Genomic DNA, 26,539 nt, shown 5'->3' with positions numbered 1-26,539 from the left:
GCGAAAATGCCTTGTTGATGCTAGAGGTCAGAGGAGAATGGGCCGACTGATTCAAGCTGATAGAAGAGCAACTTTGACTGAAATAACCACTCGTTACAACCGAGGTATGCAGCAAAGAATTTGTGAAGCCACAACATGCACAACCTTGAGGCGGATGGGCTACAACAGCAGAAGACCCCACCGGGTACCACTCATCTCCACTACAAATAGGAAAAAGAGGCTGCAATTTGCACCAGCTCACCAAAATTGGAGAGTTGAAGACTGGAAAAATGTTGCCTGGTCTGATGAGTCTCGATTTCTGTTGAGACATTCAGATGGCAGAGTCAGAATTTGGCATAAACAGAATGAGAACATGGATCCATCTCCAAGATGGGCCAAGATTTCTAAAGAATGCTTTCAACACCTTGTTGAATCAATGCCACGCAGAATTAAGGCAGTTCTGAAGGTGAAAGGGGGTCAAACACAGTATAGTATGGTGTTCCTAATAATCCTTTAGGTGAGTATACGCATATATGCGGCATATATACGCATATATGCAGCATATATATTATCATATATGTGCATATATGCTGTATATATGCACATATATGTGCATATAAACTGCATATAGGTTTCATATATGCACATTTATAGTTGTAAGGAACACTATTGAGTCCAACATTTAGTTTAAATACAGGTGATTACTTATATCAATGTTATATATAGCTCCATATCGTCCAGCCCTAAAACTTGTATAGCTTTTGTCGGTATTTATTTAAAAAAAAACATCCAATCATGTAGATGGTAAATATTTAAATATTTAATTGATGAGTTGTCAATACAATTGTGGCGGAGGGGGCATGGTTTTGCGAGGTCTGCAGCGGGAGAGAGAGGGCGGAACCGAGCGGTGAGTAAGTAGGTCAAGTGCAGATCACAAACACCTGTGTCTCATTGCAGTAATTGGCGTGGAGAGACCGCATAAAAGCCGCTCCGGGACGAGAGAGAGGGAGAGAGAGACACGCACGACTGGGACTCGAGGGACGACTGCACGCAGAGAGGAACTGCCCAAATCGACGAGTGATACGAAAAAAGAGAGTTTATATTGAAGTTTATGTTGTGCGATGTGCACACTGTTTGTTTATTGAGCAACAAGAATAAAAGAGAGTACTCACAAGTCCCAGTACGCCGACCCCGTCTTCTTCCTTCCTACACCCACAAGAGCTTACACTACACTGGTGCCGAAACCCGGGAAGGGAGAAGATCGCCGCCGCCATGCAGACCCCGCCAAAGACGCCGCTTGCGGACCTCGTCACCTCGCTCGCCGGTCTTCACCAGGAGCAACACCAAAACCTGCTGGTGGTGAGGGAGGAGCAACAGAAGCACTTCGAAGCTCTCCTTCACGCCCAGCATGAAGACCGGGAGCTGTTCCGGAGCTGGATTGGCCGGGAGATTCGGGCCGTCCCCCCTCACACCACCGACTCGGCTGCCGCCCTGCACCTCTCGAAGATGGACCCGGAGGATGATCCGGAGGCATTCCTCGACCTCTTCGAGAGGTCCGCCAAGTCCCGGGGATGGCCCAAGGCGGACTGGCCGATGCGGCTCCTGCCGCTGTTGTCTGGGGAGGCGCAGGTAGCCGCCCACCAGCTGCCAGTCCAGAATCTCCTGGCTTACGACGATCTCAAGCGCGCGATTTTACAGCGGGTTGGCCGGAGCCCAGAACAACATCGGCAGCGGTTCCGCAGCCTGACCCTGGATGACTCCGGCCGACCCTTCGCCTATGCGCACCAGCTCCGGGACTCCTGCCGCAAGTAGCTGATGGCCGACGGAAGCGACGTCGAGGTCATTATCGATCGTGTGGTACTGGAGCAGTTCGTCACACAGCTTCCTCGAAAGACCGCGCAGTGGGTCCAGTGCCACCGCCCGACGTCGCTGAGCAAGGCCATCCAGTTGGCGGAGGATCAGATGGTGGCGTGCCACGGGGTTCTCTCTCTCTCTCTCTACCCTCTTCTTTCCCCGCCCCCTCTGTCTCCAAGCCTGTCCCCTTCCTTAGGTCCCGCGGCGGCTTGACACCCAGGCCGGCCCCACGATGGAGGATGGGCGGAGCCAGTGACCCACCTGCACCTCCCCGGCAGGCGCCGAGGGGAGGCGCTGTGCTGCCGGATCCTTACCTGTCTTCCTCTGCCACCGCGCTCTCTCCACAGCAACCTGCTGACCTACTTCCGGCCACTAGGGCAGCGGGAAGGTCTGGGCCGGCTTGTTGGCGCTGCGGGGATCCGGGCCATTTTATTGACCGCTGTCCGGTCATGGAGGTCGGAACGCTGGTCCGGGTCCCCGACGCTCCGCAAGCCGCCCTCGATCAAGCTGGACTGTACCTTATACCTGTGAGTATCAAGGGGGGTACTTATCAGGCCTTGGTGGAATCCGGTTGTAACCAGACCTCTATTCACCAAAGCCTGATTCAGCCTATGGCATTGGGTAACAGCCGTGTGGTTACGGTGAGGTGTGTGCACGGGGAAGTGGTGAACTATCCGTTGGTGCCCGTCTCCATTCAGTTTAGGGGGCAAACGCATAGTGTGGAGGTTGCAGTTAACCCGCACCTCCGGCATCCGCTAATTCTGGGAACCAATTGGCCAGCATTTAACAATTTATTGGGACATTTATGCGCAGATGCTTCTTGGGGAAAACGCTCGGAAAGGAAGTTGGCGGTTGCTCAGATGGGCGGAACCGGGACCTCTGGCGGCGGTTTTAGGGGAAACGAGGGAGCTGGAGACACCGGTGCTCACAGACCGCGAGGACTTTCCCCTGGAACAGTCCCAGGATGACACGCTCAAAAATGCGTTTAGTCAGGTCCGTTCCATCGACGGCCACCTCCTCCATCCTGGACAACCACTCTCCTTTCCGTATTTTGCGATTATAAAAGATAGGTTGTATCGGGTGACCCAAGACACCCAGTCAAAGCAGGATACAACCCAGTTATTAATTCCTAAAAGCCGCCGGGAAATGCTTTTCCAGGCGGCTCATTCTAACCCGATGGCCGGGCATTTAGGGCAGGCAGCTACATTAAACCGTCTCATGGCCCGGTTCTTCTGGCCGGGCATTCACGAGAATGTACGCAAGTGGTGTGCGTCGTGTCGTGAATGTCAGTTGGTGAATCCACCGGCCACCCCAAAAGCACCATTGTGCCCACTTCCACTGATGCAGGTCCCCTTCGAACGAATTGGTATGGACCTCATCGGGCCATTAGAACGGTCAGCACGGGGGCATCGCTTTGCATTAGTCCTAGTGGATTATGCAACGCGATACACGGAAGCAGTTTTCTTTAATCTCCCGGGTGGGAATCCCGAAAGAGATTCTCACCGATCAAGGCACGGCGTTCATGTCACGGACGGTCCGCAAACTTTACGAGTTGTTGGGCATTAAATCCGTTCGCACCAGCGTCTATCACCCAAAAACAGACGGGCTGGTGGAACGTTTTAATCGCACGTTGAAAACCATGATTCGGAAGTTTGTTCACGAGGACGCCAAAAATTGGGATAAGTGGCTAGAACCTCTGTTGTTTGCTGTTTGCGAGGTCCCGCAAGCCTCCATGGGGTTTTCCCCCTTTGAGCTTCTCTATGGGCGCCAGCCTCGGGGGGTGCTGGATGTCCTTAGGGAGACTTGGGAGGACGGACCGTCAGCGAGTAAAAATGAAATTCAGTATGTCCCGGACCTGAGAACAAAACTCCACACTTTGGGACGGCTATCAATGGAGAATTTGTTACAGGCTCAGGACAGACAAAAACAGCTGTACAACAGAGGGGCTAGGTTACGGTCCGGTTCTGTGTGGACTACCGAAAGGTAAACGCGGTGTCGAAGTTTGATGCGTATCCAATGCCAAGGGTTGACGAACTGCTTGATCGGCTAGGGACCGCTCGATTTTACTCGACACTGGACTTAACTAAGGGTTATTGGCAGATCCCCTTGTCTCCAATGACTAAAGAAAAAACCGCCTTCACCACGCCGTTTGGATTGCACCAATTTGTCACCCTTCCTTTCGGCTTGTTCGGGGCTCCCGCCACCTTCAAGGGTCTGATGGACAGAATTCTCCGGCCGCATGCTGCGTATGCCGCTGCCTATCTCGATGACATCATCATCTACAGCGCAGACTGGCAGCGGCATATGCAGCACCTGCGTGCTGTCCTGAAGTCGCTGAGAAGGGCGGGGCTCACGGCCAACCCAAAGAAGTGTGCGGTTGGGCGGGTGGAGGTAAGGTATCTGGGCTTCCACTTAGGTCATGGTCAGGTGCGTCCCCAAATTGATAAGACCGCAGCAGTTGCGACCTGTCCAAGACCTAAGACCAAAAAGGAGGTCAGACAGTTCCTGGGGCTAGGATTTATTATTATAGAAGATTTATTATTATAGATGATATTATAGAAGGTTTGTGCCTAATTATTCGGACCTCGCTAGCCCGCTGACTGATCTGACTAAAAAAGAGGTACCAGATACGGTTCAGTGGACGGAGCGGTGCCAGCAGGCCTTCACCCAGATAAAGGCTGCTCTGTGTGGTGGGCCGCTCCTTCAGGCTCCTAACTTTTCTCTCCCATTTTCTCTGCAGACTGACGCCTCGGACAGGGGGCTGGGCGCGGTCCTGTCCCAGGAGGTGGAGGGTGAAGAGCGGCCGGTGCTGTACATTAGTTGTAAGCTCTCTAAGAGAGAGACTATGTACAGCACCATAGAGAAGGAATGTTTGGCCATCAAGTGGGCCGTTCTCACCCTTCGTTATTACCTCCTGGGACGGGAGTTCACCCTCTGTTCAGCCCTTGCAGTGGCTCCACCGCATGAAGGATACCAACGCACGGATCACCCGTTGGTATCTAGCTTTACAGCCTTTTAAGTTCAAGGTGATCCACAGGCCGGGTGCACAGATGGCGGTGGCTGACTTCCTCTCCATGGGGGCTGCAGGCCGGATGGCTCCCCGGCCTGAGTCGGGTGGTGGGGGTATGTGGCGGAGGGGCCGTGGTTTCGCGAGGTCTGCAGCGGGAGAGAGAGGGCGGAACCGAGCGGTGAGTAAGTAGGTCAAGTGCAGATCACAAACACCTGTGTCTCATTGCAGTAATTGGCGTGGAGAGACCGCATAAAAGCCGCTCCGGGACGAGAGAGAGGGAGAGAGAGACACGCACGACTGGGACTCGAGGGACGACTGCACGCAGAGAGGAACTGCCCAAACCGACGAGTGATACGAAAAAAGAGAGTTTATATTGAAGTTTATGTTGTGCGATGTGCACACTGTTTGTTTATTGAGCAACAAGAATAAAAGAGAGTACTCACGAGTCCCAGTACGCCGACCCCGTCTTCTTCCTTCCTACACCCACAAGAGCTTACACTACAACAATATATAACAATAAATTCAACATATTGAGACAAAATGATAACTGCAAATCCTCGTTTCACTGTTTGCTTTTCTGTAGCTTTTGGCAGGCTGTAAAAATACCTCAGATTTCTTGTCAAATGTGTTTGTACAGTCAACTTCAAAGCTCTTTCCCTTTTTAGATGTGTTTTGTGTGTTTTTCGCCGCATTCACAATGAAAAACAATGCTGCCACTTTTTGCCACTCAGTGGGCATAACCGCAGCGACTCCGGCCGATGGTGACGTCACGTGCATACCCTCTGTTTTAAAATAAAATATTATTTGCAAAATAGTTTAAATTGATTACTTAATGACTACATTTCTTTTAGTTTCTAAAATGTAGTTCTCTTTATTCCCGTAAATCCCCCTTAATCCTTTTATTTAATTCATTTAAATAAAAAGACCAATAACATCTCCCCCTCCCACACACACACACACACAAAAACTTTGGTCCCCCAATGTTCAAGACATGGTTACGGTATTGGTTCCATCAATGTGAGACTTTAGATAAGTCATATTTGGATCTCAAATTCTCATTATATTTACAGAGAAATTCACTAATTTACTACTCAGACAAAATGAGATGTCAGAGGTTTTTAACAAGTCAGAAAACCAGCCTCACGCACACACACTCGCAGAAGCTTCACACTGGAGAATACGGAAGCAGCGCTGAGTCTTGCGGAGTGATTCTGGGTGTACACATACCGGCGCAGCGTTGCTCTGCTGAACGAATGCCGCCTAAACCTCTTTGTGCCTGCAATAGCACCCCAGACTCATTCTTATTCAAACAAGATGAGACTGGAGGCAGGCAACAGAGATTAGCCTGAGATCAAAAGGCGGTGAAGCACTCGTGTTTTGTAGATTCAGACGGGCCCCATCCGACATGTAAGACCCACGGAGAAGCTGAGCGGAGCGCTGCGCCGATGCCACCCTCTCCAAGGGGCAAGGGGTGGATGAGCAAAAAGAGAGAAAGAGAATAAAGAAAGGAGCAACGTCAGAGGGCCAAGACTACAGCTCCAGTGTGAAATATTGGAATTAGATTATGAAAAAGAGAGAGAAGAAAGAAAAAGTAAGCCGTCACTGCGAGCGTTTATAGTAGGACAAAGATTATTCTCCATTTTTTTTCAACGCTATGAGATGAAACTGTTTCCATTTGTTTAATATGACACCGTTTGTTTTAAATATGAAATACTCCTTCAATAGACAGTAATATGGAAGCATGTAACCTAAGAACATGGCATCTGGATCTGCAATATGCAACATAAGGGTGGTAACTACTGCGACGCCTGCGTGCCAACTGTGATTAATATAAATAAATGTGGGGGGTTCATTTCTCAGCACCGTATATGTTTCGTAGTTAATGCACAAACAGATCCGTCTTTGTCGCACCCTTAACGCAGAGTGGCTTCAGTTCTTAGCTAAAGTCAGATCACTTATGTTTTTTAAATGCTCTGATAAATACGAGGAAAAGCAAACAAGGCTGACTGCCATATTTATGTGTAATTTCTGGTTAATTTGGAGATATTATAGATTTAACACGGGAGCCTGCGGGAGCTGGGAGAAGAGGACTAGTGCATGAAAACACACACACAAACAGGCAGACAAACCGAATCCTGACATAGCCACTGGCGAATAGACAGAGAAGGGTTCAAAAAGAAAAGGGTGCCTCCTCTACAAAGTGCACCACCTTTGCTGCGAGAAAACAACGCTCTTTTCCAACCACAATTCAGATCAAAGATGTTTATTTATTTATTTATTTTGGTAGCGAGAAAGTTTTTCAAATGACAAACATGGGAGCTTTGGTAAACTGGGTCAGAGCTGCCTTGCCTGTGTCTCCATGGGGTGGGTTGGTGGGGGGTGAAGAATGTCACACCCTGAACACCCAGGAAGAGAGGGATTAGATGGCAGAAAGCTTGTAAGTGATGCTTTCTTAAAAAAATATGCTGCCTCAGAAATATTGTTCTCAGAATGCAAATAAACTATAGAGGAGGAAGCAGATACCGATTTTATTCTCAAAGGACTAAGCTGATGTCAATCGTATATTGTTGAGTCTTATATATAGTATATAAATACATAAAGTATAAACCTATAATACTTTTTCAACAATACACGTACATTTTATATATGTGTGTCGGTGTGTGTGTGTGTGGGTGTGTGTATATATAAACAGTCTGGTTTACTATCTTTGTGGGGACTCTCCATAGACGTAATGGTTTTTATACTGTATATATATATACACTCTAAAAAATGCTGGGTTAAAAACAACCCCAACTTGGGTTGAAAATGGACTAACCCAGCAATTGTTTTTTTTAACCCAGCGATTGGGTTGTTTTAAGCAAACATTTTACCCAACTGCTGGGTTAAAATGACCCATTCACTGGGTTAAAACAACCCAAATGCTGGTTTAGTCCATTTTCAACCCAACTTGGGTTGTTTTTAACCCAACATTTTTTAAAGAGTGTATATATATATATATATATATATATATATATATATATATATATATATATATATATATATATATATATATATATATATATATATATATATATATATATATATATATATATATATATATATGTATAAAGGATTTAATTGATGTTAAAACTAAAACTAAGCTTATATTGTTGTCTAAAACTGTAATATATGAACGAAAAATATTATTTTTGAAAAAAAAAAAATACATCCATCACATCTTCTCGTCTTTGCAACATATAGTTTTCAAAATAATACAGGCATTCGTTTTTATTATACTGTATGTGATAACATTTTTCTTTACATTTTCTGTATATCTCAGAATTATGAAATATTTATGTTTTCTTTCATTTTAAGCACTTCCCACAGATTTTCATGTGCAAACTTGTCAAACTGTTCAGACCGCTTCTGCTAATGTAAGCTCACCAATTCCCCTGTTATTTAAATCTTAAACTAGCAATGTCAAACTTGTACTAAGGCCAGAGTGATACAAATTGATATTGATTCTGTTGTGGCAGGTAGCTCACAAGTGAGAAGAATCAACACTGTTCTGAGACTAGGAGGTTTCCCCCATGCTTCATTTCAAACCAAGCAAATAGTTGTTGGATTCAATTACTCTGAACAGGAGTAATAATTTAGTCTGACGTTGAGGAATTAGAACAACATAAAAGCACCAAATAATCTCAGGATTAGACAGTCCATGTGGCTGTGATAATTTCAGCTGTAGATTAATTATAGAAATTCGTACAAATTGTTATGTGGATTATTAGTAACTTTTTTCACCTGAGATGTTTCAGACCCCCCCAAACTTCACAGCTCTCACTGTTTGAACTGAAATCCCCTCACAGAAGGACAAATGGAAAAACCTTTCCCTACAACATACTATGCTCGGCCACTGTGCAGTTCTCGATTTTTCCACAGACACATTTTTTCAGCTCATCACAAGAGGGGAAAGAGGAAGGGAAGAGCTTGGAGAGGAAAAACTCACCGGTGCCGATCTTGTGCTTCCCCAGGAAGTCACACCCTGCAGCTCCAGCTGTGGGCCAGGTTAATCAAATGGTTACAAAATTTTTTATAAAATTAATAATAATAATAATAAAAGATTGAACACAAAAGAAATGCCCTGCATTAATAAAGCCAGACCAGCTGGCTTTGAACAGAAACCCTGATGTGGGTTGTGTTGCCCAGCAAACTCTCTTGGATCTGAAAAGGGTGCTATGCATACACACAGAAATTAGACACTTGGTCCCTAAACACACACCCCCATGAAAAAGTGACCCATAAGATTTGTGGCACAAGTATTTGGCAGTGCCTGATCTCCACCTGTTCCCATCTCTCCAGGCTCAGAGGTAAATTTAGGCTTGAGATATCAAATACGCTCAGACCTTTGTCATTGCTGGAATTGCTGTCACAACTGTCATCAACAACATCAAACAAAATGGGACATGCCTTGCCTGTCTGTCTGTCTGTCTGTCTGTCTGATTGTCTGTCTTTCATATCCTATCCTATCCTATCCTATCCTATCCTATCCTATCCTATCCTATCCTATCCTATCCTATCCTATCCTATCCTATCCTATCCTATCCTATCCTATCCTATCCTATCCTATATCCTATCCTATCCTATCCTATCCTATCCTATCCTATCCTATCCTATCCTATCCTATCCTATCCTATTTCCTATATCCTATCCTGTCCTATCCTATCCTGTCCTGTCCTGTCCTGTCCTGTCCTGTCCTGTCCTGTCCTGTCCCGTCCCTTCCCGTCCCTTTCCTTTCCTTTCCTTTCCTTTCCTTTCCTTTCCTTTCCTTTCCTTTCCTTTCCTTTCCTTTCCTTTCCTTTCCTTTCCTTTCCTTTCCTTTCCTTTCCTTTCCTTTCCTTTCCTTTCCTTTCCTTTCCTGTCCTATAATTTCCTATCCTATCCCATCCCATCCCATCCCATCCATCCATCCATCCATCCATCCATCCATCCATCCATCCATCCATCCATCCATCCCATCCCATCTCATCCCATCCCATCCCATATCCTATATCCTATATCCTATCCTATCCTATCCTATCCTATCCTATCCTATCCTATCCTATCCTATCCTATCCTATCCTATCCTATCCTATCCTATCCTATCCTACCCTGTCCTATCCTAATCTGTCCTGTCCTGTTCTGTCCTATAATATCCTATCCTAATCTTTTAAATATAAAAACATCATGAGAGTGTGGAATAAAAGCAGTGATTACGGTCATTGATTGCCATTATTTATCTACAGTTTAAATTCACACGATAAGACATTATACTGACAGTGACACAAATGTGGATTTTCAAGACATATTCATACCAATCCAATTATGAATGGTATTTTAACCTGGAATAGCGCAAGTACAGGGAATACAAGCATTTACCGCTTCAAAAGTGTATTCCCTCGGTTTCACGGAATTCCATTCTCTCAGTGACATCACATTTGTATTGACCCTGTTTACAATATCCTGGGGATATCTGACATTTAACGGGAATGTGTTTTGGTAAGAAGGAATGAGTTCATCGCACATATCTAATGTTACAATAGCATAATGGGGATTTCATTGGAACGGGGCACAAAAATACGACAAAAAGCAGTGCTTACTGTAAAAACACTGCAACAGGATGTAGCCGAGGTCAATTCACAAGGGAGGAGGAAACTGTTAAGGGGGGAAAAATACATAATTATCCCTTACTGTACAGAGCACTCAGTAACAAAAGCATAATTTGTTTGTAATTGCATTTATTATTGGCCCTCCCCACTTATCATAACTTAGTTACAATTCCAAGCTTCATTCAGCATCCAGAGCGACAACCTGGAAAACTGCATTTCTGAGTCAGCACACCTTTCTCGCTTTCTCCTTCTTTGCTGTCTCTCTTCTCTCCACTAAATTACTCACAGACAGTTATTTCCTATATTTAATAAACGAATGGGAATGTCTAACAAGCTGGAATGTCTCTGTCTTTTCTGGCCATGTTAGAGCGCTCAATGCTGGACACAAGCTGTGTGTTCCAGCGGCAGCAACAGCAGCAGCAGCAGCATGCAGGAGTCTGGCTGTCTGTGCGGCTCAAGAGGAAAGAGGACCAGTGTGGCAATGCACAGCAGCAGAGACGCCCCAACCATCAACCACAGGAGCCAGCACGGCTCCCCCCATGAGGCACGCTGACTGGACCCAAGTGTGTGTGTGAGGGAGAAAGAGACAGAGGATAAGAGTAGGATTTGTTCAACTTTTTTTATGTGTATATTTTAGTGTGGGAAGTATGTCTATACTTTGCACTGTGTTTTCTGTTATCTTAAAGGTGACAGTGGACTAACAGGAAGCTCAAAACGGCATCTTTCTTGAGGCAGTGTGCCGTGTTTTCTTTTAGCCTTCAGTGCAATTACAATTTTAGTTTAGTCATTGACAGCACATTAACAGTAATTATCTTGATGGATCTACTGACAGATTTATGTTTATGTGATTTGTTTGTATAGCAGCACAGTTAATGAAAGCAACAAAATAGCAGCAGCATTTAAAAAAAAAAAAAAACTATAATACAAATTACTATATATTTATATTTCAAATATAAAAAAATGTGCATACATTTAAAAGTTATAATAAAATATAAATAATAATTCCAGCATTGACAGCATCCTCATGATGGTCCAAAACTGTATGACTCTCCTTATTCTCTGGAAGATGAAAGAAGACATTTTGAACAATATTTTTTTTCTTCTTTCTTTCTATTCGTTCTGTCCACAGCTGTTTTGTTACCAACACTATTCAAAATCTCTTCTATTGTGTTCTGCAGAAAACAGAAGAGTTTTAGAAGAGGTTGTGTATAATTATATATTTTTATGCTATAAAGTATTTTTAAGTTTGATATTTCATGTAATTTGTATTTTTTGTGTCTTTGATACAAGTATTATGAACAAAGCAAATTTAAAATAATATTTAATTCTTTAAAAAGTTTCAACTGTTTCCAGCTGGATTCGCTCTGTGCTCTCTGGGCTAATTAGTTACAATCTTTAGGCCATTCAATTATTTTGAATATCCCAATCCAAATATGCCATAACATATGTTGCGTACTTCTCCACTAACTCACAGCAACTGTGTTTTTGTGTTGGAAATTCCACCGGTGGTCCCTATATCAACGGTACTGAGTGGCGTGGGCAGGTTCGAGTCAGCCCTCTCCTTAACACAAGGTCGCTCTGTGTGTGTCCTGCCCAGGAGACTGAGGGGAGCCCACGTTTAACACGCATATCCATCCATTCATTTACACTCACACACACACACTCATGTGCAAGGTAAGCACGCTAAGAACATCACATGATTTCATGTTCCATTCTAGAACGTTCTGATGAACTCTGAGTCTGAATAGATCTGATGAAGTACAGAGAAAGAAAGGAGGAGGGATTGGGGGGTTGTAGAAGGCGAGAGCTCTAGACAGAGAGAGGGAGAGAGAGAGGTAGGAGTCTGCACACCTCTTTCCAAAAACAATATTTTGACTGAAAGGTTAGCCATCTGGATCTTCTGAACACAGGATTACGGCTGGTGCCTCAACTTATTTTTCCTCTATTACCACTCTGGTTGCCACAGACACAGCCACTAGCTTGCATGGAGACCCTCTATGATGACAACCACCCTGCTGCTGCATGAACAGCTCTCCAATCTACTAAGGGGAACAATGGGTTATCTGAGTATGCTTTCAAATAGAATACTTTGGATAAGCATGGAAAAGTATTCAAGAACCATTTTACTTCACAGGCTTACATTTATATAAAGAACCTTGCTGGGTTCGACACTGGATCACTAGAAGAATATGCTATACCATATACCAAACTATATTTGTCAACTGCTTCCTTCTGAATATTTATGAAACGAAATGGTGCTCAAATGTGTTGCTCTTAATAATTAGAATTAATTGGACAATTATAGTTCTCTATCAGCTTCACAGTAAAAATATTTCAAACAACAATCGCAAATGCATGAGAAACAATAGTATGTAAAATGTGTTTTGGCAGCTGCGGGTTCTTTGTTATAAGTTAGATTGGTTTTAGGCCCGGTTTACACCTGGTATTAATATGCGTTTTGGTTGATCGGATCACAAATAGATGAGGGAGACACATTCCCGTTTACACCTGGTGTTTTAATCCGTCTCTTTTGTCCATATTCGACCATTTCTGTCCTGATTTCTTCGAGGGGAGGGTCTATGGGCAAGTAAATGTATGGCCTTTTATTCAGATCTTTCAATCTAATGGACGGAATAAGCTCACGTAATTTACATATGAACGCACCGTAGATGACGGAAAAGCACACGGAGACACCTTTCATTTTTGCTCTGACAGCCGCAAGACCATGGAGAACGTGAGTGTGTTTTAGAAATCAGGAATGTTGCGAGAACATTGTACTTGATATGTTTTTCATCTTCAAACCAAATTTGGGTCTTCAGCCGACAAAGTTTAAATCCCGCCTGGCTAGCGCGCTTCCCGTAATGTTTAATGTTATGTCAGTAGGCGGTCTTTTGTGGCTCCTTAAACGCATTCGACCACATGAGCGTCTACACCAGTGTTTCCCAAACATCCTTAACGTCTGTATTAGCACATTAACTGTAATTATGAGCCCGAGCCCGAGCCCGATTTAAACCCAACCATTTTTTAATACGTGGGCGTTCTGACGAGAATGAGCCTGTAATGAGCGAAGCGGACCGGTGTGACGCTCAGCTCAATAATCCGCTCTTTGTCAGTGCGCTCCACTTAGAATCGTCCACCGGTAAAATGACGTTCGCTCAAATCCCGCTCAGACATGACATTTATCTGTACTGTAGCCTACTAAACTTGTTGTAGCCATTAAACAATGTATTTTGTTTCATATTTATGTTTAAATATTATAATGTTATTTTTAAATTTCATCTAGGCTATATTGATTATGAAAAGTGCAAAGATGCAAGTGAGTCAGAAATGATTTTGACCACTTCATTAAGTTTTGTTTTGTAGAAAGCCTTTCTTTAAAACGAATGTCGTTTTGTATAAATTGTATCTTAATTTTAATCATGGCTTCATCAGCCAATTGCCTGGATCTCATGTCTTGCCTCACAGACATGAGAAATATGTGTATAGAAAGCTTGAAATGTATACTTTTAAACGAAAAATTCGAAACAAAATAGTTAAGCAAAGCGCACTGTTCACGCAAGCAAGTCATGACTGGCGTCTCAGAGCGTTTCAGAATGCTGCTCTTCATCACTGCATGTGCTGTGAGTTTAACACGCATTTTTAGACTAATACTGACTTGTGCAACTTTGTACACATTTGTTTCTTAGTTGTAGTATTAGTTCTTACTTTGCTAAAAAAAAAAAAAAAAAAAAAAATATATATATATATATATATATATATATATATATTAGGCCTATTTCTGATTATGGCATAGCTTTCTGCCCACCTAATTAGGCTAATAAAGTAATGATTAAAAAAAAACAAATGCTTGATCAAGGGCCCGGCCCAGCCCAAGGATAGTGGCGGGAAATATCGGCCCGACCCGATAATATTCAGGCTCGGGCTGAGAATCTTAACTCTAGTCTGTATGTGGGTTTACAAATATTTAACCCGTAAAAAAGCATTTAAAAGTGGTTGTGACTAAACCTCATAACTCCACCCCGCCTCCATTTAGAATGTGCCACGCACAATTTGGAGATCTCTGATTGTTTGCAATGCAAGAAAAATAGAAAATATACTGTTATAAATACCCTGTGCATAGAGCGTCATCTTTTGTATCATGAGATTTTGATCATGAGATTTCAGCAACAAGAAAACTGAGCACCCATTTAGATAAACTTTATAACTTTATATCCTGTACATTGATGAAAACAGAATGCAATGCACTTACTGCCTCAGATCCAGTGACAGACAACATATATCTGTCGTTCGCTGGTCAAAAACCTTGTACCTCCATTTGATTTTCATAAAACGTTAATATTATAATGACACGTGCAAGTGTCTGACCATAGCTATATAAAGCCACAATACCAACTTCGATGAGAGTGTTTACTTAAATATGAGGTTTCCGCCTGACAGCAACGATATGTAAACTTCTTGTTTTATCATCACCAACAACAAGCATCATATTATGATCATATTATAAGCTCAAATTTCACATTAAATGTGAGTGCTACTTTTAATATATCTAGCTTTAATATGCCATTTGAAGAAATGTGCAATTTTGTTATATTTTTATATAGCCTAGTGGTGTGCCATGGGATTTTTGACTTTAAAAAAAAAGGACAATAAATAAAGTTGGGAACCATGGGTCTACACTACAAAAACAATCCGGTCGAATGCATTTTCGTCTACCTCTGGAAGTGCTCGAAAGTGGACAAGCACAAAATGTTTTAGACCCAGTTTACACCTGTATTTAACAATCGACCACATTACCATCTTAATACCAGGTGTAAACAGGGCCTTAATTTGACTCTATTGTTTGTATTGCTGTATATATTGTTTATCCTTTTTATTTATCTTACTATACAATCTATGTTGTTTGTTTTGATAAATTTTTTTTATAATGGAAAAATTAAAATCTACACACTTTCAGTATCTAATTTTAATAAAAGCACATGGAAATATGGTCCAATTCCAATTTCTAATTCATTCATTTGAAAATGCCATATATCTTCACATCTCAATCTCCTCAGTGCTTACAGACCTCGAACCTGAAAGCTCTAGCAGGTGTCCATGGCAACCTGAGAGCACACTCAACCCCACTCATTCTCTGTCTCCTTCACTCACTCTCCGAGTTTCTCCGAGCATGCCCTAAGCAATGTGAAAGTGGCAGCTTTTATCTTCTAATTAGATGGAAGGAACTCACCTCAAGGTAAGAGCAAGTGGGGCAAGACCCTGCACGGCCCTTTCATCCAAGTTATCTCTGTACTGTATATCTGTTTCATAATCCGGGATTTATTCTAAAGACTAAATTTAATAAGCCAGCTCCCATAATGGGACTTTATTTGACATAGATTGTTCATATCAAATGAAGAACACCTCAGTTTTCATAACAAAAATGAAACGCGACAAAACAGAACAAAGAATAAACTGATAAACTTTTTTTTTCAGGAGGGTGACGGAAGGACCCCAAGTGTGTTTAGAGGAAGCAAACATATCTAACCCAAGGCGAGCAGCTCAATGAGACCCTTTCATTTGGGCGCCGAATATACAGATTGAGCGCTTACATATGTACATCCTTCTGTTTCCCTCCAGCCCACTGTTTCTTAGCAGCTCTGTCTCCACTCGCTGAAAAGCATGTGACAAGCAGCACAGATGGAGTGTGAGGAGCGAGGTCTTCTCGGGTCCGTTTCATGGTGCATTTGGCTGCGCCTTGCAGCTGATGATTTAGGTGTCATAATGGATGTTCCCATAATAGCTCTTAATCCAACGGACACTTCCAGAGCAGCATCCCTCACAAAGCTCTCTCATTCCATCTAGAGTGAGTCAATCACCAGCCTCAGGCATCCTTTTTAAAGTGACAACTAGTCCAATCAAACAGCCTTCTCAGTATCCCTGATTTAAAGGACTTGTCAAACATATTAGCAGCTAAGTAAAGAGTAAAATTGGCAAACTGTTTGATAACGTGAATCCCGTTCGCTAAAGCTCCTGTGGGTAAATTGAGCTGGAGTTCTCCAATTAATGTCCATGCTTTGAATTTTAACGATTGCCACTTAAAACATCCGTAAAAAATGGGTTTTAACCTGAGGGATGTTTCTGTTGCCACATCTCTGTCCCTGACTAAGTCTTGGTGGCAGATTGTTTGGGGTGAAAGCCAAGGAAAACCTATACAAAGATGAAGTCCAGATCTCCTTTGCACAAATTTAGTTCTTATAATCATGCAATAGTCTCAATGGATATGATGTTGGGTGCAATTTGCGATGGTAGATATATTTAGCATATTTTAAAGTTTGGATCCCTGTTCCACATATATGATTACCCTCAGACAGCCTCGATGATATTCTTCATATTAAAAATGTACAAGTGAGCGAAGGAGCTTATTTAGCATCCAAGACATGATACAACAACAAAAAAAAAAAACAGAGGATTGTCATGCTATACTGTTATCACAGAAATCAGAAAGGCACAATAAAGAACATTCACAAACAAGGAAATTACATATAGTGTATAATTACCATCAAATAGAATTAGATTGCTGATTTTTGCCTTATCTGGTGATATTTCTAAATGAAAGACATTCCAATAACCCCAACTTTCTTGGACAGCATTTCAGGGAAATAAAAAGTAAAGCCTAACATTTAGTGGTATTCAGCAACTTGATTCCATTTGTGTGGCCATGAATACAAATGACACAATTTTGTGAAACAAATCATGCTTTAAAATCTAAAATGTAGTAAGATTTAGATTAAACTTGGTTTTGAAGACTGATATTCCAAGGACTAAATGCAACGTAAATGTAAAAAATAAAATAACGTTTTCAAATGGTGTTGAAAAATGGTGTTATGTTATGAGCACTATTTCTGAGGTCACATATCATAGATTTTTTTTTATGCAGGTAAAATAAGCAAAAGTTGAGTTGTTTGGTGTGATATTACAGCCTTTGACAGGTACAGCATAATTACAAGGGCAAACCATGACATATTTTCAGGGAAAGCAGGTCGGTGATGTCCCAATTAGGGTGAAATGACCAGCAAAGTGACAGCTCGAAAATGTGTCTCATCCTTGGCATACGTCCTCAGAGTGGGCTTCGTTATGTCGCCTATACAAGACAGAATTGAATGGCAATGTCATAAGGCACTCCAAAAAGTCTCTGGCTTGTTAGAATGCAGATAATAATGTTGTTACATGCCTTGTTGCTAAGGGTCATTTTCTGATGCAACTCCAAGACTTCTGCAAATCTAAATATAATGGGACCAGCAGTGGTCCAAATTATGGTACCATTTAAGGTCACATTCTAGGCATCCGACTTGTCACCCTGGTTAAATTGAATGCATGTCAGACGATAATGTTAAAGAGGAGGCCAACATGAGGACACCATCCTCAAGAGGTCCTTCAGGAGACGGCTTAGTAATCAGGGGATTTAATGCTGGTCATTCTTTTGCAAAAAAAAAAAACGTGTGGTTCTCTGTCAGGTCATTATATATATATATATATATATATATATATATATATATATATATATATATATATATATATATATATATATATATATATATATATATATGACTAAAGTAACATTGGATGGGATTTATTTATCTTTTTTTGACTTGAAAGCTAAAGACACAAATTGGGCTAAACTTCACATTTTGGATCGCTACTGCTCATGATAATAATGTGCGCACTTAAATGGGAGGTGCTGCTGGCTGACAGTCATCACTCTTTCTCAAACCTCCAAATGTATTTAAGTACAGCATAACAATGCTTTCGGGAAACAAGCCACAAAGACAAAGCGGCTTAAGTACCACTTACGCTCTGGAAGGCACCATGCCATGTCTTATTTTCCCTAGTACGTTCCTCAAGATGCTTCTTGGAACATTGTGTGGCTTTAATTAGATGTTCATTAGAAGGTGTCTTGTATTTCCTCAATTAGTCCCTGTCATGGCAGCAGCGGCACTGCAGTAATCTCCGTGATTAAACTCTACTCTTGTTTGTCTGGGCGCGACGTGCCAGCTTTCTCCGACGGGCGCTGTCCTGGAGCCCTGTCACAAAGTGTAATGATTCTTTAGCATGCCCCTCCAAGGCTTCCCAACATCCTGCCAGCCTAACAGCACAGAGCACTCATTTTAAATGTCTTCCCCATTCAACCATTTGCCATTTTCAATTATACCTTTCCACCCTTCCATTTGTGTAATTTTCTAATCTCACCATAGCCGGCGTGACGCTGTTTTAGTGGTAGTGCAGAGTGACAAATGAAGCCATCAGGATGAAAGCTCAGAGGTGTAAGACATGTCAAAGGTCATGGCTATGTGGCTGCCGCTTTAAATTGCCTAAACTGATGAATAACAACAATGATTATGTGTCTGTTTATCATAACTTTGCGCATGTTGAAATTACAGGTTTTTTTCTTCTTCTAAATGTTATGCTTTCATGTTGCCATGGCTATAAAAGAAAAGACCTGTGTGTTTTCTTTAGATCAAAAAATGACAAATAGAAAATGACATTGGACTCAAGAAAACAAATTAAAAAGCTAAACTGTCACAATTTGTTAAATTCAAGTTTGAAAAGAAATTTGCTGAAAACATGTTTAATCACCTTTTAAACTTTAAAAGTCCTCTCCAAGACATCAATCATATAAAATAGAACATTAAAAAAAGAAAGGAAAATATTAAAACACTGCAAAAGGCATCATCACATCTCCATTCTGGTGGCAATAAGTCCACTTGCTTAGCTGAAAGAACCACTCTTGTCAAAGCACAGCAGTGGTGAAAGAGGTCAGGGCAGACAGAGATGGGGTGCAATTATGGCCCCTGAGAGCCATAAGCATTAAGGTCTATTAGGTTAAAGTGTCCACCTCTTCGCTACCAAAAAGAGCACAAATAGCTACAAACTCATGTTTCGAGGGTTACCTACTGTTCTGAGAATATGACAGGACAATGACCTGAAAGGCTTAGTGAACATGTTTCGAGTGAAGTTCATGACACACTTTGAACACCAAAGAGTGATAGATTATATTTTCTGCCTAAAAGGCTTCAGCAAAAATATTATTTAGTGACAATTCAGCAAAGAGAATTAGGAAATGGGGAATGTTATTTTTTGGTGTAGACACAGCCCAAACAATATCCAGTTATATTGTGCCATACAGCCGTTCAAGACCTTTTGCATAGTGAATGCTAAGCAGTTAGCTTCTACCACTGCAAATAAATAATGAAGACCTTGTGACCTGTATAAAATGTGGGAAAAAGATGTTCACCCCTCCAGTTCTACTCTCACCGCTCTGAGCGGGATTCAAACCAGCATGGGAGGCATGCATGCTAAGAAGGACGCTAAAGACCATATATACTCAAAACTGTGAGCAAATTTGACAAGGATAGAATTTTCCAGACAGTGAGGGGACCAAATTGAAATAGTGTGTGCCTATTCTCAAATGTGTGAATATTAGTGGTGGGGTAACATATTACAAGTAATGCAAGTTACATAATCAGATTACTTTTTTCAATTAACGAGTAAAGTAATGCAGTTTACATCAAAATATCTGTGCTACTTTTTCAAATAAGTAACGCAAATTACTTAATTGTAATTTACGTTTTGTTTTCCCATGTATTCATTAACAGCTATCTAGTCCCCATGTTGAGAGAAATTCAGGAGTGAAGTGCAGAGTTGTGTGTGCTGTGTAATGATGGTTATTGTAGAATGCTAGCATTCATTTACTCATCTCACTTACACAAAAACAGATGCATTATTCCTCAAAATGAATTTAAAAAAATGCAATACAAACTCAGAATATTACCCAAACCAGCAATAATTAAGTTAAAAATACATATGAACTTCATGCATTTAATCTCACTTTATTAACCAATGTCTTTGTTGTTGACCTTCGATAATCCAATTCAACCATTCTAATAAGAAAAAAAACTTTAGCAACTAAAGTCCGGGACACACTGCACAATTTTAGGCTGTCCCAGACAAAAGATTGCCATTGTGAAACAATCGTGAAAAAAAAAAAAAAGTCCTAAACAGTGGTCCTATGTCGTACAATGAGATTTGTAAGGATCTTATAGGATTGCTTTTTTTGCTGAAGTAAAAGCACAGTTTAAGGGCCCTATTTTAATGAAATAAGCGCATGGTCTGAAGCACATGGCGCATGTGTCTAAATCCTCTTTTGCTAGTTTAGAAAAAACGGTCAGCACACCGGACGCATGGTCCAAAAGGGTTGTACTTAGTCTCTTAATGAGTCATGAGTGTGTTTTGTACGGTGGCCCAGTAGTGCACAACAAAACGAAATTGAAAAAGCATACATAAGTTTACAACACAACGAAATAAAGCCACAACACAATGAAATCAAGCCACAACATAACGAAAAAGCCACAACACAACGGAAACAAGCCACAACACAACGGAAACAAGCCACAACACAACAGAAACAAGCCACAACACAACGGAATCAAGCCCCAACACAACGGAAAAGCCACAACACCACGAAAAGGCCACAACACAACGAAAAAGCCACAACACAACGGAATCAAGCCACAACACAACGGAAACAAGCCGTTGTCTAACAAATATATAAACACTACGATCAGTTTTAAGTGTGCAATTGTATATCGACATTAAATATCAATTCAAAATCACCTACGTGCCTTATAGCTGCATATTTATACTTGAAAATGCTTTGACACGCTACCACGGCAGATGACACGTCTGCCAATTCCTCCAAATGGTTGAAACTTATTAATTTGTATTAATTCAAATTACTTTTAACATTTAAAAACAGACATGTTAAAATTCCATAGCTTGATTGTATTGGTAAAACTGACACAGTAATGCACAACACAACATTGGAATTTGAACATAAAAAAAGTAATTTTAATTCATACAAATTATACGTTTAAACCACTTGGTGAAATTGGCAGAAGTTCCCTTAGGCATCATCCGCCGTGGTAGCATGTTTATTTATTAGTTAAGCTTTAATTATCTGTTAACTTTTTAATTTGTATTTGATTTAATTTATTTATAGTTTTAGTAATTTTAGTATCTCAACTTTTCTTTCAGTTAGTTGCCAAGGAAATACATTTTTTTGTTTAACTTTTCGTCTAATATTGATATTTTATTTCAGCTTTATTTCAGTTAACAAAAGCAAGTTTTAATAGCTTTAGTTTTAGTTAACAACTCTGGCTGGATACAAGACTCCAGTTCCCATCATGTATTGTGGCATATATAAATAATTAAATAATGCAAATAACTAGATGCCACACAGCAAAGTACTTAAACCTGAAATGTAATGCCCTCCATGTAGATGCACATTTGAAAACATCTAATATTGTCAAAATGTATCCTATACTCCCAATACATACAAACACACACATATTTACCATCACAGTCTCACAAATCTTGCATAACGCACACTCAGTTACATGACCGTTCAAAGGTCTGCGTAGGTCTCAGTGATTTTCTCTAAGGTCTCCCTGATTGCAAGGTTGAAGTGCTCTCTGCATCCCGGTAGGATAAAGGAAATGAGACATCAATTGGACTCTGCAGCGTGTACTCAGCACCAATGATTCATTCCCAACATTCAGGAGGCATTAGAAGCACTCATTTCATAGCCCAACTCCCCCCCAGTCCACCACTCCCCCACAGCCCACGCTGCCTTACTGTGATTAGGTAATGCTGCTCGTTATGATTGTGATGCCCCATTTCCACTGGCAAATCAAACAGCTCTGGATCAACGGGCCTTAACTTTCGGATTCATTAGACATCTAAGAGAGGTCTTAAAGCGAAACATCTGCTTTCGGTTTTCGTCCCAAATACCTGTTCCAAGCCATCAGCTCTGCGCACGATAGGCTGCCAGGCCATGCGAGATGAACCCGAGTTTGATGACATCGGCTGAGGTCGCTTCTCCGCGGGTCTAATGAAGGCTTAAATGAGCTGCTACATTGATGGGTAAGGACCGAGAGATGAACTCCACGCATGCAAAGTTCATATCGTTTGGCTTTGGCAAGCGCAATGCTGACCCTCGTATTAACTTAGCAAGAGAGAGATTTGTCCGGGTCTTTTTTTCCTTATTCCGTACCTCTCCCTTCCTGCTACTACTCTGTTCATTTGATTTCATCCCTGCCAGCATATTTGCTATGTGCAGATGTGACAGCTTAATAATGTAAGCTGAGGTCTTTCCCTTCAAAAACATCCTGGGTTTTGTAAGCCATCTGTTAGACATCCTTTAAGCCAACACTTTGTGTTATACTTAACGTCACTCTTCCAGGGCACACTTATAATGGGGTAATAAATAGTGCCGAGATCCGTACCGATGTTGATCTCAGTCCCCGACTTTTTGGGTTTAAAATATTAGTGGCGTGGTATGTTTTACACCACCTGTTTGGAATCTGCTCTCGAGATTCATTAAACAATGGCAGATTGTCAGACAAATTTGCAAATTACAAATAACTTGAGGCTCTTATTAAAAATGAACATTCAAAACTCTGCATGCATGTTAAAAAGTATTATTTAATGGCATCGTTCAGAAGAACCTGACTTGTTTATTATGGTTGGCTCGCATAGCGGCGCGATGCAATAATGAATTGTTCCTCACTTGATAATGAACAGCACTATCAAGCACGGCAGAGTATGTCGTGCTCATGGACACCTTTCAACAAATCAGTCAATTTGCTGTTGCTGTGAGGAGAAGGCCATATGCATACAAACAAAATACTTTACCCTGACAGGTTATTTTTGCATGTAAAAAATAAATAAATATAATTTTAGACTAAAAAAGCAAATCCTTTGTGATATTAAGGCATGTTTATATATGTTGGTGCCGAGAGATTTCCAGAACGGCACTTGCAACAGACCCACAAACAAAAATGCAACACTACCTCATCAGATTCCTCACTGTGTCTGCAAGACTAAGAGGGAGATATTCTGGTCACAAGAGTTATTTTAAGAGTTTCCAAATCAATCTAGTATACGCTCTTGTGCAGCTATTCTGTAGTAGTTCTCTATAGCTGAAATTCACCGTTTCTAATTGATCTTTTTATTTGATTGAAATGTATCTGAATTGTATTTGCATTAAATGTGCTTCAGATAATAGCTCTTATAAAAACAAATAAAGAAATGTTGTCTAACCGTTAAGGGTTCATTACTCATAAACAAATAAATACCATCACACATGATAAAGTGCAATTATACTAAAACAACTGACATAAGTACAAAACACATTAGTTTGCCACAGATAAACAGGAGTGTAGTTATTGATTCAAATTAATTATAAAAAGACTTAGCAGTAAATTAAACAAAGCACCAATATTAAACTGAAAATGTGTTGCTTTTAATGATATATGTAATTAAGTTGAGGAACTGTATAAAAACAAGTATTATTATTATTATTCAAAACATACATTGTATTAGCACTCAATAAACGAAATAGAATTTAGTTGTCTTTATTAATTTGAGTCGAGCAATTGCAATAACTATCAGTAATTTTCTTTTCCCGGAGGATAGAAATTAAGCTGTTTTATTCATCTACAATATGTTGGAATGTAGGTATTAAATGGTGATAAAAATTGCCTGTTTAATTATATATTCTGGTTAATAATTATATATTATATTATATTTGAAGTTGTTCAAATGTTTTCCCTCTAAGCCAGTTCAAAGCTGGCTGAAATCTTAAGTAGAGCAAAACAAAATTCAAAAGGACTTCAATCCCAGTTAACCTAGGTGCAGAAGGTATTTAAGATATCCACCATACTCTCATTAGCCCTTTGTTTTATTAATTTTAATTTCTTCCGACAACCACGGCGTAACATCCTCCACTAATCTCAGAGTATGTAAAGATAATCCTGCAAACACTTGTCTCTGGCAATTTACATGCTCGCCTTTTCTAACTAAAGATAAATGTCAAAAAAGGGAGACAGGGTGGCAGAGAGGGAATAAAAAAAAAAATTATTTTCAATTACCTAATGGTAAGTGGGCTGTTTACTATTTTTGCCAGCTTGTTATCATGTTTGGAAAGTTTGCCGAATCAAAATCGCAGCAGTTTAGACAAGTGCTACATGTTTATGCTCTACTCTGCCTTTATAAAGCACGAGACGACCAGAACAGACCCTAGGAAATCTTTCTCTAGAGCGCTCTAAAAACATCTTTTGTACAACCTTCTCTGATGTATCTTTGACAAAGAAAATCCTGAGGCATCTCTTTACACAGTCACTGAAAGACATTTCTTCTACTGGAGCAACGTGACAAGGTGTAACATTCCATACCACCATGTCAACAAACCGACTGGCTTCCATCATAGCAGTGAGCGCCACTTCCCAAGACAAAACAACCAGCCTAGAGTCTCCAGGGGCAAGTAAGAATCAGCCCAGACATGATATTCCTGTCCCCTGACCATGTCCAACGCTAGCGGGATCAATGACTGACATCTCTGCAGAGGGTTTCACCAGCCTTGAGGTTGAGTGAGTGTAGTATGTCGCTCGAAGGCATGCCATTGGCCATGACCAAGTATTTCAAGTCAGGAAGGCCCACAAGAGACCTTTGTTAAAATGCCAATGAAAAGCTGACAAAACGAGTACATCAGTATGACACAGTCATGCTTGTCACATAGTCACAAGCAAGTTTATATCTTGTGCTAGCAAAACAGGACATTAACGCCTGAAGTCAACAATACATGAAGGGGAGTCAGCTGATATTTGATAATACGTTTCAGGGCATGCACATTTGTACAAACAACACAATCTTAATACACACAACCGTTCAAAAGTTTGGGGACAGTGATATATATGTTTTCGAAATAAGTCTCTTATGCTCACCAAGGCTGTATTTATTTGATAAATGCAGTACAAGCAGTGATATTGTGAAATAGAAGTATTTATTCATATACTGAATAAAAGTATTAATCCCTTAAATTTAAAAATAAATAAATAAAGTAAAATAAACTCTGGTTATGTCGTTTCATTGACTTTTACATTTTCAGGTTTTTACATTATAATCAGTGAACAATTTTGAGTGTAAAACCACTCAGTAACAACATATTGCTACATATTTTTTTAGAAATATTATCTTTTCATTAAGAGTTCAGATCAAATCAACTAATTAAAGGGTGTGTGTGTGTGTGTGTGTGTGTGTGGTGTGTGTGTGTTGGGGTGGAATGCTGTTTCATGCATACTGAGTTTTTTACAATGTTAAAGAATAGGATTCCCATGCTAAACACGGACAAAGTTTCACAAAAAAAAAGTTAGACGTTTTAGGAGTATTTCTGTGCCTAAAATACTCCTTCCGGTTTCTCACAAGTTTCGGAAAGTTTTTTTCGAGTATGGGTATATGTGACGTCAAATGGGGCGGAATTTCCTTGTACAGTCCTAAGTGCACTTCTCCCGGAAGGGCACACGCGCACCCGTAGACCAGAGCAGTACGCCCATCAAATCGCTTTGCTTGGCTGTGCTGCAGTCACAGGACTTCACGAAATCAACAATGTCACCAAAGATGTGTGTTTTTGGTTGTCAAGGCAAGACAACCCTGTACAGCTTCCCAAAGAACCCTGCGTTAATGGGACAGTGGATGGAGTTAGTTTTTTCCGGAGCAGCAACGGAGTTGTGCAAGTGTTTTGTTTGTTCCCTGCATTTCGGCTGCATTTTATAAGCAAGGCCCAGTTCGACGCCGGATTTGTAGCTCGTCTAATGCTGAAAGATGGAGCAGTTCCAGCGATTAAGTAACTCGTGTTTTGGAAGCAGGCGGTGAGTAAAACTGCTTCAAATATCTTTCTGTTGTTAGCTATTGACTCGTTCATTCAAATGCGCTACCATTGTTTTTCTACGTAAACACGCAATAGTCTGACATGCAAAACCGTTACGCTTGCTACTGCTAACATTAAATCACATATAATAGTCCATAAACCAAATTATGTCCTCATAAACCACGAGTAAACACACAAATGTTGTAAAACTCGCGCATGACAAGCCGCTAAGCAAGTATATACAGTTACAGTAACTTACATACCATAGAGACGTCCTGCTGTAGTCGTCGTTGCTGCTTCTCCTGTTCAATTTCAGCCTCTAGATCTGAT

General features: G+C 41.0%; 1 protein-coding gene across 4 annotated transcripts in view; it reads right to left on the bottom strand.

The window, feature by feature from the left end:
• mef2cb (myocyte enhancer factor 2cb) overlaps positions 1-9,045 on the bottom strand; it is a 92,048-nt gene extending 83,003 nt beyond the window's left edge. For all 4 annotated transcript variants that reach the window (XM_079815038.1, XM_079815042.1, XM_079815040.1 and 1 more), the window contains exon 1: positions 8,829-9,045. The gene's annotated coding sequence lies outside the window, so the exon portion shown is untranslated. The remainder of the gene's footprint in view (positions 1-8,828) is intronic.
• Positions 9,046-26,539: the final 17,494 nt, after the last annotated feature.

Source organism: Gobio gobio (genome assembly GCF_949357685.1).
Source record: "Gobio gobio genome assembly, chromosome: 4".
In the NCBI taxonomy this organism is placed as follows: domain Eukaryota; kingdom Metazoa; phylum Chordata; class Actinopteri; order Cypriniformes; family Gobionidae; genus Gobio; species Gobio gobio.
The sequence above is the reverse complement of the archived record's forward strand: the minus strand, read 5'-3'. Positions and strand labels throughout refer to the sequence as shown.